Source organism: Oncorhynchus mykiss, chromosome 8, assembly GCF_013265735.2.
Source record: "Oncorhynchus mykiss isolate Arlee chromosome 8, USDA_OmykA_1.1, whole genome shotgun sequence".
Lineage (NCBI taxonomy): Eukaryota > Metazoa > Chordata > Actinopteri > Salmoniformes > Salmonidae > Oncorhynchus > Oncorhynchus mykiss.
In genome coordinates, this window is record NC_048572.1 from 23,019,829 (window position 1) to 23,038,284 (window position 18,456).

Below are 18,456 nucleotides of genomic sequence, written 5' to 3' on the forward strand. Positions count from 1 at the left end.
AATCATGTATGTGCCACCCTCCTAATTCAGAATTCTCCATAAGAAGGAGATTTGGGGGTGAGACAAGCACAGCGTGTAGCTACACTCCTTGTAGCTACACGCTGTGCTTGTGAAAATAAGTGAAAATAAGTTTGCCGCAATGCACCTCAATATAGTATTACTAGAACCAGGGATCCATTGATGATGATAATGCCTACAGTATCTGCGTGTTTCAAGGACTGATATATATTCGGCGAGGCCGATTTTGCTGCTTCCATTCAACCAGGCATCTGCTGTACAGCGGTTATGTGTGGGAGTATCCATTCAGAAGAATGTATTGAGCAGATAGCTCTTCAGAACGCGATCCTTAAAGGAAGTCGTGTTGGCTTCAGTAACTCTAGCTGTGTGGTTATGTTACTACCTACACTGCGAGGACCAGATATAGGTCATGTCGATAGAGGAAAACGTCAATACTGGAGCATATGACCGGCTAGGCTGTGTTACTATGCACAGTCACTCACTCTGTGGCCAAAGTCCTGTTCAGAACACACATACTTTTGAGAGAGAGAGAGAGAGAGAGAGAGAGAGAGAGAGAGAGAGAGAGAGAGAGAGAGAGAGAGAGAGAGAGGGGGGGGGAAGAAAGGGGAGAGAGAACTTGAGAGGGACAGAAAGAGAAGGAAAAGAGGGAGAGAGAGAGAGAGGAAGAAAGGGGAGAGAGAACTTGAGAGGGACAGGAAGAGAAGGAAAAGAGGGAGAGAGAGAGATAGAGAGAGAGAGAGAGAGAGAGAGAGAGAGAGGGGAAGAAAGGGGAGAGAGAACTTGAGAGGGACAGAAAGAGAAGGAAAAGAGGGAGAGAGAGAGAGAGAGAGAGAGAGAGAGAGAGAGAGGAAGAAAGGGGAGAGAGAACTTGAGAGGGACAGAAAGAGAAGGAAAAGAGGGAGCGAGAGAGAGAGAGAGAGAGAGAGGAAGAAAGGGGAGAGAGAACTTGAGAGGGACAGAAAGAGAAGGAAAAGAGGGAGAGAGAGAGAGAGAGAGAGAGAGAGAGAGAGAGAGAGAGAGAGAAAGGAGAGCAGTGCTAAAAGTGCTGACATGTTGATTTACTTCCTCCTCTGAATCAGACAGCTGAACGAACGCTCCTTGGACAAGGTCACTGAGGATCACGCGTCTCAGGTTAACACACTGAACCCATCCACCTGGATATTACACTACAGCAGACAGAGACAGGACACTGCACAAGGACAGCCCTTCTCCCTAATGTCCCCCTGTTCCCTTCTCCTACAGTAGTGGGGTGGGGTTGAAGCCCGAAGGTGGAGAGAGGGAGGGATCTGTATACCCAGCCAGATAGCGGTTTGGATACGACAGAGAAATGGAGACTTCATTTTATCCATCTAACGTACTTGGTGTTTGCTGCTAGTGTGGTCACAGAACTGTATATACTCTATATTTCTTCATTCCTTTATTTGTATTTTGTGGATTTGTGTGTATTGTTTTGGAGTGTCAGGTATTACTGCACTGTTGGAGCTAGAAACATAAGCGTTTTACTACACCAGATCTGATTTGATTTATGTGCTGTCGCCAACACCGTGTCACGTTTTGCATGGCACGGAACACAAAAGACGAGCATGAAATAAGCACAAACTGATCTGCTACCAGACTAGTCTAAACCTGGGTGAAGTACATGAGGTGAACACTTCCCCCCAAAATACTCAGATTGAGGACATAGGCTACTGAATGTAAAATCATTCCCAGCGGAGGTCATGGATGTGGGAGCGAACGAGTAGCAATAAAGCAGATGGCAGTAAGGCCTCTCTGCACAGTAGACCATTGTAGAGTGGAGGGAGTGGGACTGACTGTTTCACTCACTGTAGAGAGAAAGCAAGCAGCAAACACCGAGTTAGATAGACGGAAAAACAAAGTTAGTTAGGAGACCCCCTTCACACTGTTGGGGATCCAGGGAGAAATCCCTTATTATTTTGTATCATGTGCGCTCGCACACGCACAGGCTTGAGGGTAATCAAATAATAGCAAACAGAAAACAAGCAACAACAAATACAGTACCAAAACCTGCACACAATTACTGGCCTGTCCCGCTGCCAAGAGAGGGCAACTGATAAAGTGCAACTGATAAAGCAGAGGGACAGAGTATCAGGTGGTTCCCAATGTGGTTCCGTTGTAACCCTGTAACCATAGTGGTGGCTGTTTAATGTAGCCCTGCATCATATTACCCCACGCACTTTGAGGGCTAATGGGATCCAACTTGGGTGGGTAATTGGATTGGCCCCCAATGACAGACAGACAAACAGACAGACGGACACTATACAGGCAGACACTATATAGACAGACACATGACCAACACGCCCCATCACCCCACCAATAACAATGTGGTAGAGTGGTACTCCCCGCTCCCTCTCTCTGCCCTGTCAGGATGCTGACGTACAGCACTATACACAGGGCAAACACTAGCAATAGCATGCCCAGACATCCCTTCCATAACTTCCTGGTATTAGGATTAGGATGTTGAGTCTCTTAAAATGTATCTCCACACTGTTGAGAGACAGTAGGAGACCAGACAGGGGGCCTACAGTGAGGGAGAGGGTGTCCTCGAGACATGCCCGTGCAAAAATGTCCCCCCCAACCCCCTGAAGCACTGTGAGCTGCGGCGACACACACATTATAAATCGTCTGAGAATTAGAGAATGGAAAAATAGTTTAGCACACTTAGCAGAGGCACGAGTCCTCATTCCACAGGTGCCAGATAGTGGCATTACAGTTCTCTTCTCCGCAGAAAGACAGACAGAGGGAGAAAAAGACAAGAGAGAGAGTGCATAAGAGGAATCTCTCTGGCTGACTGAGGAGAGAAGGGAGAGAGAGGAGAGGAGAGGAGGGAGGGAGGGAGGGAGGGAGGGAGGGAGGGAGGGAGGGAGGGAGGGAGGGAGGGAGGGATGATAAAAAAGGACCCAGCCATGGAAGCTAATTTCAAGGTTGTGGTAATCTCACCCCTGGGCTCCAGATGATGGAGTCTGGGGTTGGGGTTGTTGTTGTTGGGGTGGTGTGTGTCATTAGGCATGCAGAGCGGCAAGAAGATAAGCTTTTCCGAAAACAACAACTTTGAAATAGTGTGTGTGTTTGCATGCGCGTGTGTGTGTGTGTTTGCATGCGCGTATGTGTGTGTGTGTTTGTGTGTGTGCGTGAGTGAGGCATGAGGTGTGTGTATGTGTGGTGTTTCCCTGCCTTATCACCAGGACCTTCCCTCACATAACAAGTTATTCCAGTATGACACACACAGAGTGAGACAGACAGACAGGCCCGCAAGCGAGTCAGTGGCTTGGGGTGTTGCGCTGGAAAACGGACTTGTTATGTGAGATTTAGAACAGGTGAGATTTAGAACAGGTGAGAATTAAAACAGACAGCAGCGGCTGGGGGATGGAGGATGTGGGAGGCTTCGCAGTGCCACGCTTGTCTGCGGAGCCGGGGGGGGGATGTGAATGGGTGTTTTAGAGCTACCCTTCCTCCCTCCTCAGGCTGCCTTACGGACTAAACAACAAGTGCCTCACCACTGGGGAGGAGAGCTAGAGAACAGGAGGATGAAGTAGGGAGGGAGGGCGGGACGTGCTCTGCGGAGCGAAGAAGAGGTCAGGTTATGTCATAGTTTCTCGCTTATCTCAGTCTCTTTAAATACCTGCCAGGGCTGTGCAAACAAGCCGTCGGTAGACAGAGCCCCTGCAGCCCAGACCAGCCCCATCTGTCACACACACAAATACACACGCACAGTGACGGCTGTATCGCCACGACAACACACAGCAGACAGCGTGTACCAAAACACAGAGAAGAAGGCTGTGTATGGTGGATATCCAACAGCCACTGTCATCCTCCATTCAGTTTACAAACACACTGACAACAAGGGAATCACTTCTCAGCAGCATCACCAGAGAGAGAGAGACGAGGTAGAGAAAAGGAGAGGGAGAAACGGTATGTCTACTTACCTGGGTATATCAGCTCCCCAGTCCCACAACATCTCCAGTCACCAACAGCAATCCTCTGGGGTGAAACTTTTCCTGTCCATTCTCCGGGGTCACCGATAGAAAGCCAAAACAGCGGGGCCAAACTCCCATCAATCAGAATAGTCACTCATTGGTAGTGAGAGCGTATGCTTGCTCGGAGACCTACTGATGTAAGCTAGTCACCAGAGAAAATACCCAGTCAGTTGTGACGCATATCCAGGATCAGAAATAGCAATAGGGCCCCCAGAGGGATTATACAACAGACTACATTTAGAGGACCTTACACTGGCCCACAGAGCAGGAAGGCAGGCAGCGCTCATGCTCATTCTCTCTCTCTCGCCTGCCTGCCGGCTGGCCTGCCTGCCTGCCCTCTCTTTGCTGGCTCCACAGTCTTTTTTTACAAAGTAAGATGACATTTTCCTAAGCAAGACATGACCACAAATAGAGGGGTCAAGTGAAAGACAGCAGTTATGGCGTGGAGCGGCAGGAGCAGGGCTGTTGCCGGCTGCTTCTCTCTCTAAGTGTTGTGTTGTTATGACACCGCAGCACAACCTTATCAGGCTGGCCTGGCGGGCGACACCACACTACAGCAGTCTGGACACACACCACCTCTGACCCCCCGGAGGTTGTCCTATCCAAAAGCGAGTGTGTCCTGTCAAAGAGCGAGCCATAACATGGTATCCCTCTACTCTCCCTCCTTCCCTCTACCCCTCCCGCCCCGCTTCCCCTGCCGCCTCCCCCTCCCCACTCCTCCTCCTCCCCAGCTCTATAAATAACTTGCCAGGCTAATAGTGAAAAATGGCCTCAGAGATGTGTTTTCTCCGGCCCAATCCCCTGATCTCCGGTCAACGATATGATTCGCTCCTGTGTTGCTCCTTCAGTGCGTGGCTACCGCCACATTACTGGCCATGAAGAGTGACATTGGGACAGGGCAGCACTGGGACAGGGCAGCACTAGGACAGGGCAGCATTGGGACAGGGCAGCATTGGGACAGGGCAGCATTGGGACAGGGCTGCACTGGGACAGGGCAGCACTGGGACAGGGCTGCACTGGGACACAGGGCAGCATTGGGACAGGACAGCACTGGGACAGGGCAGCAGAGAGAGATGGAAGAGAGAAAGGGAGAAAGAGAAGCCCAGCTGAGCAACAGCTTCCAGCCACAACCCTCGCTGCAGCGTTGAATATTAATGCATGTTTATGCTTCTGAATTAACCTCAGGTATGTCATGAGTGACAGTGGCGTGGCTAGTTTGAGAGCTCCCGTATAACATTCTCCGCATTGCCTACATTCAGGGCCACACGTTGTCAAAACGCAGGCAGTGTGGCGAGGAATTCACCTCAACAATGGGCGGATGACAACAAACACATATGGCAGTTGTTTTGAGTGGACCAACTCGAGCAAGGGTAGACACCAGTTCCATGCTGGTGATACTCTGGCTAATAACGCCCGTGCTGTCACGCAAGTCAAACGTGCACCTCTATTATAAGACCATTGTTACTTTGCCCTTACTGGAGAATCCAATTTACAGGTCTAACAATAACTTGACCTCTGTTGAACTCCCTATGAGAAATCAGAAACTGCTGCGGGCAGGAGACAACTGGGAATAGTTGACCCTAACCCCCCCCCCAAAGGACTGTCCCGGAGCAGGGAGACCTGACACTGACACCATAGCCACCTATTGGCTCTCCAAAGTAACCAACACCTGCTGTGAACTAAACTCAATGGTCCACACTGTTCAGCTCTAAGTAGGAGAGCAGTACTCCTGAGCAGGAAGTAGAGGTATAGTTGATGCAATGTGTGGGACAAGATGAAATGACACAGTTCACAACGACATGCCTAGCTGTTTCTACGCCAGCATGTGCATTCACACTGGGAGACAGCGGAAGGAGAATAACACTACAGCACACAACAGGTGTTATGAGAGAAAGACAGGTAGAGTGTTTAACACACTCCATTTGCCTTCATCTTAAAAGACACAGTTCCCCATTGCCTTTTACAGGTGGAATAGCATCTTTAGGTATAAACAGAGAGAAACATATGTTTATATTTTGAACGTAGCAGAGTATAAAAACCAGGACAGTTTTCTATCATATACTGTAAACCATTTAGCTAGCTAGTAAAACAGACTAGACAACCTTGTAGAGTTCTTCAAGTGAAGAATTCTATGAATGTCTATGAATACATCTAAAGATAGTTTGCAGGCACCTCAGGTCAATTCCTTGCCCTATGGGTTTCTATAACCGTGTTATAAACTGGCGAGGAAGATTCCAACCTTTGCCATCTAGGACCCTGGCTGCACAAGGTTAGTCCCAAAACTCTGAGTGGAGTGGACCCTTTAAAAAGGCTACATAACCAGCTACAGAAATGTAACCTAAATGTACGCTATAAAATGTAGTTACTTCAAAAGCTGGTGGCATCAACGGCACCACATCACTCTAAAATCCATGGTCTTCAGGAGAAATGAATCCCACCAGTCATCAGAGACCTGGAATCACATTGAACTTAAGGATGTTACATTTGAGTCATTTAGTAGATGCTCTTACACAGGGCGACTTACAGTAAGTAGTGAGTACTAGTCCCACGTTGGGAATCGAAACCCCAACCCTGCCCTCGCTAGCACCACGCTCTCCCAGCTGAGCCACACAGGATTTTCATCAGACACATATTGATATCTGTGCCTAATGTACACTGAGAGAGGGGGAAACTGCCTTGGTAACTGGAGCAAGAGAAAATGGGGGGAGGAAACCCTTTCTGTATTTTTCTATTGAAAGCTGTGCAGAGGGTTTCACTTATGCACCCCCTGGAGCTGAGACAGAGGAACACACAGGGAGCGGAGTCCGCAAAGCACGCAGCACACACACACGTACCCAAATGCACACACACGCACTACATTTTAAACCGTGTTTTATGGTGCGACAAAATAATGAACGTGCTCATTTAAGTCAAAGCAGACATCGAATGAGTCACATCACATTTTATCGCTATTTTATATCCCTTTACACGTTTCTTTCCTTCTATTCAGGGAGGGACAGGGAGAGAAACACAGTGTGTCACATGTTCCTGGCAGCATCAGCCTCTCTAATGGGACCAGAGCTTTTTCATGACAAGGTCATATTTGACCTGGCGACCCCTGACCGTCCCTGGCCAGGGGGTGGGTCTTCCTAGCAGGCCTTGGGGGAGCGTGAGGCAGCCTGACAGAATGAGATCAAGCGACCATGAAAACAGTCGCTCAGCAGCCCCTCCAAAACAAACCCGCTCTCATGCAGCCGAGGTACAATTGCTCATTGGAGTGTGAGGCAGTGACTCTCTCAGCCAGCCATCAGGGACCCAGTTAGGAGTTACGCAACAGGCCTGCCTGCGTGTTTTCCACCGCCAGCTGAGGGGCCGACCCCACAGCTGTTCCCGATTCCGACGGTGAAACCCTTTCTGGGCAAAACCTCTCGGAACGTCGCACCCCCCCCCCCCCCCCCCCCCCTCCCCTCCCGCCCCGAAGCCCTTCTCTCCGTCCCTGTCACTCCACCGGGTCTCATGTTGCCCGTGGCACCTGTTACCCCCAGCGGTAAGGCAAAGCAGGCAGGCAGGCCAGCTCAGAGAGCCCCCCACTCCATTCCACCACTCCCCCATGGCCCTTTTTCTCTCCAGTGTCAGTTTTCTCTCCAGTGTCACCCAGACAAGCAGTAACAATTTTAGACTTGGCCCTGAGTCAGATCAGCTGGCTGATGCTGGGAATGAGCACCGGGGGCTTCCCAAACAGAACACCCCTGCTGGGGTCCCATGGCCCGCAGCTCCTCTACAACCAACAACACATGGGAGCGCAGGTGAGTCACTAAGAGCCACGCTCAAGAACAAAACGATCAAAAGGTATCTGGGGTCAGGCTGGCTCACTGAAAATGTGTTTTTTTCCCAGACTTGAATCAAAACCAAATGTACTGTCGTGATTCGTGAAAGATCATGGATGGGAGTTAATTTAACAAATTATATTTTTCCCTGACAAACAATTGCCCTGGAAAGAGCATTATGGCCTCATAATCAAGTCAATTGCTTTGACAGCACATATTTAACCGCTTTTTAATTTGCTCGAAAGACAAATCAGTCCAAATCCTCCATCACAGATGGCTGGATAAAATTTCCATCAAACATGATATTAATTGGGTTGCATCACACCTTTCTGTTTTACAGGCGATTAACATAATCTGGGTTTTAACAGGTTTTAATGGCAGCCAATTTGTAGCTATTTGTGGCATGCACACAGGAACTGCGTAGGAGGCTCTGAGAGGGTGGTAAGTGGCATCTTGAATATTGACAGATTTGATTCAAAATTCATTTCAATGACTCCCATGAATATCCAGTAAACGCCCCCACACAACCCACAAAGTGTTTTAAATCTTCATACACCATGCTGTACACCACAAATATGCAAGCACGTTCTAGAGGGATGTACATTTATAGAGGAACATTCTCAAATAAATCACTCAATTTACCCCTAAAATACACTCCTCTCAATCTTTCATTGCAAATGACTGAGACGATAATCTTACCTCTTGCTTTCTAAAAACAGATCCTTCCACAGCGCCAAACGAAGCTAAAGCACACATGCCATTCATCTTTATAGCCTGGGCATGCTCTGTCATTCATCTTTATAGCCTGGGCATGCTCTGTCATTTAGATCCTATGGCTTGGCTGGGGAGTAGAGTAACACTGAGCGGCTGTTAGTGGATGAGCAGTGAAGGACATGCTGTCAGATTGGCTAAGGCTAAAAATATCATGGGCTGCACCATGGACGGTACTATACTCCTAGCATCTCTCTCTCTCTCTCTTTTCTCATGGACATTACTATACTACTAGCATCTCTCTCTCTCTCTCTCTCTTTTCTCATGGACGTTACTATAATCCTAGCATCTCTCTCTCTCTCTCTCTCTCTCTTTTCTCATGGACGTTACTATACTCCTAGCATCTCTCTCTCTCTCTCTTTTCTCATGGACATTACTATACTCCTAGCATCTCTCTCTCTCTCTCTTTTCTCATGGACATTACTATACTCCTAGCATCTCTCTCTCTCTCTCTTTTCTCATGGACATTACTATACTCCTAGCATCTCTCTCGCTCTCTCTTTTCTCATGGACGTTACTATACTCCTAGCATCTCTCTCTCTTTTCTCATGGACATTACTATACTCCTAGCATCTCTCTCTCTCTCTCTTTTCTCATGGACATTACTATACTCCTAGCATCTCTCTCTCTCTCTCTTTTCTAATGGACATTACTATACTCCTAGCATCTCTCTCTCTCTCTTTTCTCATGGACGTTACTATACTCCTAGCATCTCTCCATCTCTCTCTTTTCTCATGGACATTACTATACTCCTAGCATCTCTCTCTCTCTCTCTTTTCTCATGGACATTACTATACTCCTAGCATCTCTCTCTCTCTCTCTTTTCTCATGGACGTTACTATACTCCTAGCATCTCTCTCTCTTTTCTCATGGACATTACTATACTCCTAGCATCTCTCTCTCTCTCTCTTTTCTCATGGACATTACTATACTCCTAGCATCTCTCTCTCTCTCTCTTTTCTCATGGACATTACTATACTCCTAGCATCTCTCTCTCTCTCTTTTCTCATGGACGTTACTATACTCCTAGCATCTCTCCCTCTCTCTCTTTTCTCATGGACATTACTATACTCCTAGCATCTCTCTCTCTCTCTCTTTTCTCATGGACATTACTATACTCCTAGCATCTCTCTCTCTCTTTCTTTTCTCATGGACATTACTATACTCCTAGCATCTCTCTCTCTCTCTCTTTTCTCATGGACATTACTATACTCCTAGCATCTCTCTCTCTCTCTCTTTTCTCATGGACGTTACTATACTCCTAGCATCTCTCTCTCTTTTCTCTTGGACATTACTATACTCCTAGCATCTCTCTCTCTCTCTCTTTTCTCATGGACATTACTATACTCCTAGCATCTCTCTCTCTCTCTTTTCTCATGGACATTACTATACTCCTAGCATCTCTCTCTCTCTCTCTTTTCTCATGGATGTTACTATACTTCTAGCATCTCTCCCTCTCTCTCTTTTCTCATGGACATTACTATACTCCTAGCATCTCTCTCTCTCTCTCTCTCTCTCTCTCTCTCTCTCTTTTCTCATGGACATTACTATACTCCTAGCATCTCTCTCTCTCTCTCTCTCTTTTCTCATGGACATTACTATACTCCTAGCATCTCTCTCTCTCCTTCTCTTTTCTCATGGACGTTACTATACTCCTAGCATCTCTCTCTCTCTCTCTTTTCTCATGGACATTACTATACTCCTAGCATCTCTCTCTCTCTCTTTTCTTATGGACATTACTATACCCCTAGCTTCTCTCTCTCTCTTTTATCATGGACATGACTATACTCCTAGCATCTCTCTCTCTCTCTCTTTTCTCATGGACATTACTATACTCCTAGCAGCTCTCTCTCTCTCTTTTCTCATGGACGTTACTATACTCCTAGCATCTCTCCCTCTCTCTCTTTTCTCATGGACATTACTATACTCCTAGCATCTCTCTCTCTCTCTCTTTTCTCATGGACATTACTATACTCCTAGCATCTCTCTCTCTCTCTCTTTTCTCATGGACATTACTATACTCCTAGCATCTCTCTCTCTCTCTTTTCTCATGGACATTACTATACTCCTAGCATCTCTCTCTCTCTTTTCTAATGGACATTACTATACTCCTAGGATCTCTCTCTCTCTCTCTTTTCTCATGGATGTTACTATACTCCTAGCATATCTCCCTCTCTCTCTTTTCTCATGGACATTACTATACTCCTAGCATCTCTCTCTCTCTCTCTCTCTCTCTCTCTCTTTTCTCATGGACATTACTATACTCCTAGCATCTCTCTCTCTCTCTCTCTCTTTTCTCATGGACATTACTATACTCCTAGCATCTCTCTCTCTCTTTTCTCATGGACATTACTATACTCCTAGCATCTCTCTCTCTCTTTTTTCTCATGGACATTACTATACTCCTAGCATCTCTCTCTCTCTTTTTTCTCATGGACATTACTATACTCCTAGCATCTCTCTCTCTCTCTCTCTCTCTCTCTTTTTTCTCATAGACATTACTATACTCCTAGCATCTCTCTCTCTCTTTTCTCATGGACATTACTATACTCCAAGCATCTCTCTCTCTCTTTTCTCATGGACATTACTATACTCCTAGCATCTCTCTCTCTCTTTTCTCATGGACATTACTATACTCCTAGCATCTCTCTCTCTCTCTCTCTTTTCTCATGGATGTTACTATACTCCTAGCATCTCTCCCTCTCTCTCTTTTCTCATGGACATTACTATACTCCTAGCATCTCTCTCTCTCTCTCTTTTCTCATTGACATTACTATACTCCTAGCATCTCTCTCTCCCTCTCTTTTCTCATGGACGTTACTATACTCCTAGCATCTCTCTCTCCCTCTTTTCTCATGGACATTACTATACTCCTAGCATCTCTCTCTCTCTCTCTCTTTTCTCATGGACATTACTATACTCCTAGCATCTCTCTCTCTCTCTCTTTTCTCATGGACATTACTATACTCCTAGCATCTCTCTCTCTCTCTCTTTTCTCATGGACATTACTATACTCCTAGCATCTCTCTCTCCCTCTCTTTTCTCATGGACGTTACTATACTCCTAGCATCTCTCTCTCCCTCTTTTCTCATGGACATTACTATACTCCTAGCATCTCTCTCTCTCTCTCTCTTTTCTCATGGACATTACTATACTCCTAGCATCTCTCCCTCTCTCTCTTTTCTCATGGACATTACTATACTCCTAGCATCTCTCTCTCTCTCTCTTTTCTCATTGACATTACTATACTCCTAGCATCTCTCTCTCCCTCTCTTTTCTCATGGACATTACTATACTCCTAGCATCTCTCTCTCTCTCTTTTCTCATGGACATTACTATACTCCTAGCATCTCTCTCTCTCTCTCTTTTCTCATGGACATTACTATACTCCTAGCATCTCTCTCTCTCTCTCTTTTCTCATGGACATTACTATACTCCTAGCATCTCTCTCTCTCTCTCTTTTCTCATGGACGTTACTATACTCCTAGCATCTCTCTCTCTTTTCTCTTGGACGTTACTATACTCCTAGCATCTCTCTCTCTCTCTTTTCTCATGGACATTACTATACTCCTAGCATCTCTCTCTCTCTCTTTTCTCATGGACATTACTATACTCCTAGCATCTCTCTCTCTCTCTTTTCTCATGGACATTACTATACTCCTAGCATCTCTCTCTCTCTCTCTTTTCTCATGGATGTTACTATACTTCTAGCATCTCTCCCTCTCTCTCTTTTCTCATGGACATTACTATACTCCTAGCATCTCTCTCTCTCTCTCTCTCTTTTCTCATGGACATTACTATACTCCTAGCATCTCTCTCTCTCTCTCTCTCTTTTCTCATGGACATTACTATACTCCTAGCATCTCTCTCTCTCCTTCTCTTTTCTCATGGACGTTACTATACTCCTAGCATCTCTCTCTCTCTCTCTTTTCTCATGGACATTACTATACTCCTAGCATCTCTCTCTCTCTCTTTTCTCATGGACATTACTATACCCCTAGCTTCTCTCTCTCTCTTTTATCATGGACATGACTATACTCCTAGCATCTCTCTCTCTCTTTTTTCTCATGGACATTACTATACTCCTAGCATCTCTCTCTCTCTCTTTTCTCATGGACATTACTATACTCCTAGCATCTCTCTCTCTCTCTCTTTTCTCATGGACATTACTATACTCCTAGCATCTCTCTCTCCCTCTCTTTTCTCATGGACGTTACTATACTCCTAGCATCTCTCTCTCCCTCTTTTCTCATGGACATTACTATACTCCTAGCATCTCTCTCTCTCTCTCTCTTTTCTCATGGACATTACTATACTCCTAGCATCTCTCCCTCTCTCTCTTTTCTCATGGACATTACTATACTCCTAGCATCTCTCTCTCTCTTTTCTCATTGACATTACTATACTCCTAGCATCTCTCTCTCCCTCTCTTTTCTCATGGACATTACTATACTCCTAGCATCTCTCTCTCTCTCTTTTCTCATGGACATTACTATACTCCTAGCATCTCTCTCTCTCTCTCTTTTCTCATGGACATTACTATACTCCTAGCATCTCTCTCTCTCTCTCTTTTCTCATGGACATTACTATACTCCTAGCATCTCTCTCTCTCTCTCTTTTCTCATGGACGTTACTATACTCCTAGCATCTCTCTCTCTTTTCTCTTGGACGTTACTATACTCCTAGCATCTCTCTCTCTCTCTTTTCTCATGGACATTACTATACTCCTAGCATCTCTCTCTCTCTCTTTTCTCATGGACATTACTATACTCCTAGCATCTCTCTCTCTCTCTTTTCTCATGGACATTACTATACTCCTAGCATCTCTCTCTCTCTCTCTTTTCTCATGGATGTTACTATACTTCTAGCATCTCTCCCTCTCTCTCTTTTCTCATGGACATTACTATACTCCTAGCATCTCTCTCTCTCTCTCTCTCTTTTCTCATGGACATTACTATACTCCTAGCATCTCTCTCTCTCTCTCTCTCTTTTCTCATGGACATTACTATACTCCTAGCATCTCTCTCTCTCCTTCTCTTTTCTCATGGACGTTACTATACTCCTAGCATCTCTCTCTCTCTCTCTTTTCTCATGGACATTACTATACTCCTAGCATCTCTCTCTCTCTCTTTTCTCATGGACATTACTATACCCCTAGCTTCTCTCTCTCTCTTTTATCATGGACATGACTATACTCCTAGCATCTCTCTCTCTCTTTTTTCTCATGGACATTACTATACTCCTAGCATCTCTCTCTCTCTCTTTTCTCATGGACATTACTATACTCCTAGCATCTCTCTCTCTCTCTCTTTTCTCATGGACATTACTATACTCCTAGCAGCTCTCTCTCTCTCTTTTCTCATGGACGTTACTATACTCCTAGCATCTCTCCCTCTCTCTCTTTTCTCATGGACATTACTATACTCCTAGCATCTCTCTCTCTCTCTCTTTTCTCATGGACATTACTATACTCCTAGCATCTCTCTCTCTCTCTCTTTTCTCATGGACATTACTATACTCCTAGCATCTCTCTCTCTCTCTTTTCTCATGGACATTACTATACTCCTAGCATCTCTCTCTCTCTCTCTCTCTTTTCTCATGGACATTACTATACTCCTAGCATCTCTCTCTCTCTTTTCTCATGGACATTACTATACTCCTAGCATCTCTCTCTCTCTTTTTTCTCATGGACATTACTATACTCCTAGCATCTCTCTCTCTCTTTTTTCTCATGGACATTACTATACTCCTAGCATCTCTCTCTCTCTCTCTCTCTCTCTCTCTTTTTTCTCATAGACATTACTATACTCCTAGCATCTCTCTCTCTCTTTTCTCATGGACATTACTATACTCCAAGCATCTCTCTCTCTCTTTTCTCATGGACATTACTATACTCCTAGCATCTCTCTCTCTCTTTTCTCATGGACATTACTATACTCCTAGCATCTCTCTCTCTCTCTTTTCTCATGGATGTTACTATACTCCTAGCATCTCTCCCTCTCTCTCTTTTCTCATGGACATTACTATACTCCTAGCATCTCTCTCTCTCTCTCTTTTCTCATTGACATTACTATACTCCTAGCATCTCTCTCTCCCTCTCTTTTCTCATGGACGTTACTATACTCCTAGCATCTCTCTCTCTCTCTTTTCTCATGGACATTACTATACTCCTAGCATCTCTCTCTCTCTTTTCTCATGGACATTACTATACTCCTAGCATCTCTCTCTCTCTCTCTCTTTTCTCATGGATGTTACTATACTCCTAGCATCTCTCCCTCTCTCTCTTTTCTCATGGACATTACTATACTCCTAGCATCTCTCTCTCTCTCTCTTTTCTCATTGACATTACTATACTCCTAGCATCTCTCTCTCCCTCTCTTTTCTCATGGACGTTACTATACTCCTAGCATCTCTCTCTCCCTCTTTTCTCATGGACATTACTATACTCCTAGCATCTCTCTCTCTCTCTCTTTTCTCATGGACATTACTATACTCCTAGCATCTCTCTCTCTCTCTCTTTTCTCATGGACATTACTATACTCCTAGCATCTCTCTCTCTCTCTCTTTTCTCATGGACATTACTATACTCCTAGCATCTCTCTCTCCCTCTCTTTTCTCATGGACGTTACTATACTCCTAGCATCTCTCTCTCCCTCTTTTCTCATGGACATTACTATACTCCTAGCATCTCTCTCTCTCTCTCTTTTCTCATGGACATTACTATACTCCTAGCATCTCTCCCTCTCTCTCTTTTCTCATGGACATTACTATACTCCTAGCATCTCTCTCTCTCTTTTCTCATTGACATTACTATACTCCTAGCATCTCTCTCTCCCTCTCTTTTCTCATGGACATTACTATACTCCTAGCATCTCTCTCTCTCTCTTTTCTCATGGACATTACTATACTCCTAGCATCTCTCTCTCTCTCTCTTTTCTCATGGACATTACTATACTCCTAGCATCTCTCTCTCTCTCTCTTTTCTCATGGACATTACTATACTCCTAGCATCTCTCTCTCTCTCTCTTTTCTCATGGACGTTACTATACTCCTAGCATCTCTCTCTCTTTTCTCTTGGACGTTACTATACTCCTAGCATCTCTCTCTCTCTCTTTTCTCATGGACATTACTATACTCCTAGCATCTCTCTCTCTCTCTTTTCTCATGGACATTACTATACTCCTAGCATCTCTCTCTCTCTCTCTTTTCTCATGGACATTACTATACTCCTAGCATCTCTCTCTCTCTCTCTTTTCTCATGGATGTTACTATACTTCTAGCATCTCTCCCTCTCTCTCTTTTCTCATGGACATTACTATACTCCTAGCATCTCTCTCTCTCTCTCTCTCTTTTCTCATGGACATTACTATACTCCTAGCATCTCTCTCTCTCTCTCTCTCTTTTCTCATGGACATTACTATACTCCTAGCATCTCTCTCTCTCCTTCTCTTTTCTCATGGACGTTACTATACTCCTAGCATCTCTCTCTCTCTCTCTTTTCTCATGGACATTACTATACTCCTAGCATCTCTCTCTCTCTCTTTTCTCATGGACATTACTATACCCCTAGCTTCTCTCTCTCTCTTTTATCATGGACATGACTATACTCCTAGCATCTCTCTCTCTCTTTTTTCTCATGGACATTACTATACTCCTAGCATCTCTCTCTCTCTCTTTTCTCATGGACATTACTATACTCCTAGCATCTCTCTCTCTCTCTCTTTTCTCATGGACATTACTATACTCCTAGCAGCTCTCTCTCTCTCTTTTCTCATGGACGTTACTATACTCCTAGCATCTCTCCCTCTCTCTCTTTTCTCATGGACATTACTATACTCCTAGCATCTCTCTCTCTCTCTCTTTTCTCATGGACATTACTATACTCCTAGCATCTCTCTCTCTCTCTCTTTTCTCATGGACATTACTATACTCCTAGCATCTCTCTCTCTCTCTTTTCTCATGGACATTACTATACTCCTAGCATCTCTCTCTCTCTTTTCTAATGGACATTACTATACTCCTAGGATCTCTCTCTCTCTCTCTTTTCTCATGGATGTTACTATACTCCTAGCATATCTCCCTCTCTCTCTTTTCTCATGGACATTACTATACTCCTAGCATCTCTCTCTCTCTCTCTCTCTCTCTTTTCTCATGGACATTACTATACTCCTAGCATCTCTCTCTCTCTCTCTCTCTCTTTTCTCATGGACATTACTATACTCCTAGCATCTCTCTCTCTCTTTTCTCATGGACATTACTATACTCCTAGCTTCTCTCTCTCTCTTTTATCAGGGGCATGACTATACTCCTAGCATCTCTCTCTCTCTTTTTTCTCATGGACATTACTATACTCCTAGCATCTCTCTCTCTCTTTTTTCTCATGGACATTACTATACTCCTAGCATCTCTCTCTCTCTCTCTCTCTCTCTCTTTTTTCTCATAGACATTACTATACTCCTAGCATCTCTCTCTCTCTTTTCTCATGGACATTACTATACTCCAAGCATCTCTCTCTCTCTTTTCTCATGGACATTACTATACTCCTAGCATCTCTCTCTCTCTTTTCTCATGGACATTACTATACTCCTAGCATCTCTCTCTCTCTCTCTTTTCTCATGGATGTTACTATACTCCTAGCATCTCTCCCTCTCTCTCTTTTCTCATGGACATTACTATACTCCTAGCATCTCTCTCTCTCTCTCTTTTCTCATTGACATTACTATACTCCTAGCATCTCTCTCTCCCTCTCTTTTCTCATGGACGTTACTATACTCCTAGCATCTCTCTCTCCCTCTTTTCTCATGGACATTACTATACTCCTAGCATCTCTCTCTCTCTCTCTCTTTTCTCATGGACATTACTATACTCCTAGCATCTCTCTCTCTCTCTCTTTTCTCATGGACATTACTATACTCCTAGCATCTCTCTCTCTCTCTCTTTTCTCATGGACATTACTATACTCCTAGCATCTCTCTCTCTCTCTCTCTTTTCTCATGGACATTACTATACTCCTAGCATCTCTCTCTCTTTTCTCATGGACATTACTATACTCCTAGCATCTCTCTCTCTCTCTCTTTTCTCATGGACATTACTATACGCCTAGCATCTCTCCCTCTCTCTCTTTTCTCATGGACATTACTATACTCCTAGCATCTCTCTCTCCCTCTCTTTTCTCATGGACATTACTATACTCCTAGCATCTCTCTCTCTCTCTCTCTCTTTTCTCATGGACATTACTATACTCCTAGCATCTCTCTCTCTCTCTCTCTTTTCTCATGGACATTACTATACTCCTAGCTTCTCTCTCTCTCTTTTCTCATGGACGTTACTATACTCCTAGCATTCCTCTCTCTCTCTCTCTCTCTTTTCTCATGGTCATTACTATACTCCTAGCATCTCTCTCTCTTTTCTCATGAACATTACTATACTCCTAGCTTCTCTCTCTCTCTTTTCTCATGGACATGACTATACTCCAAGCATCTCTCTCTCTCTTTTCTCATGGACACTACTATACTCCTAGCATCTCTCTCTCTCTTTTTTCTCGTGGACATTACTATACTCCTAGTACTCTCTTTCTCTCTCTCTCTCTCTCTCTCTCTCTCTCTCTCTCTCTCTCTCTCTCTCTATTTTCTCATGGACATTACTATACTCCTAGCATCTCTCTCTCTCTCTCGCTTTTCTCATGGACATTACTATACTCCTAGCATCTCTCTCTCTCTCTCTCTCTTTTCTCATGGACATTACTATACTCCTAGCTTCTCTCTCTCTCTTTTCTCATGGACATGACTATACTCCAAGCATCTCTCTCTCTCTTTTCTCATGGACACTACTATACTCCTAGCATCTCTCTCTCTCTTTTTTCTCGT

At 44.7% G+C, this 18,456-nt stretch overlaps 1 protein-coding gene across 4 annotated transcripts in view; it reads right to left on the minus strand.

Moving 5' to 3' along the window:
• The window catches only part of hivep2a (HIVEP zinc finger 2a), a 96,864-nt gene that overhangs the window by 49,740 nt on the left and 28,668 nt on the right, over positions 1–18,456 (minus strand). The window contains exon 1 of one of the 4 annotated variants that reach the window (XM_021611991.2): positions 3,963–4,611. The exons of the other annotated variants lie outside the window; for them this stretch is intronic. The gene's annotated coding sequence lies outside the window, so the exon portion shown is untranslated. Of the gene's footprint in view, positions 1–3,962; positions 4,612–18,456 lie in introns of those variants that run through there. 4 annotated transcript variants of the gene reach the window in all.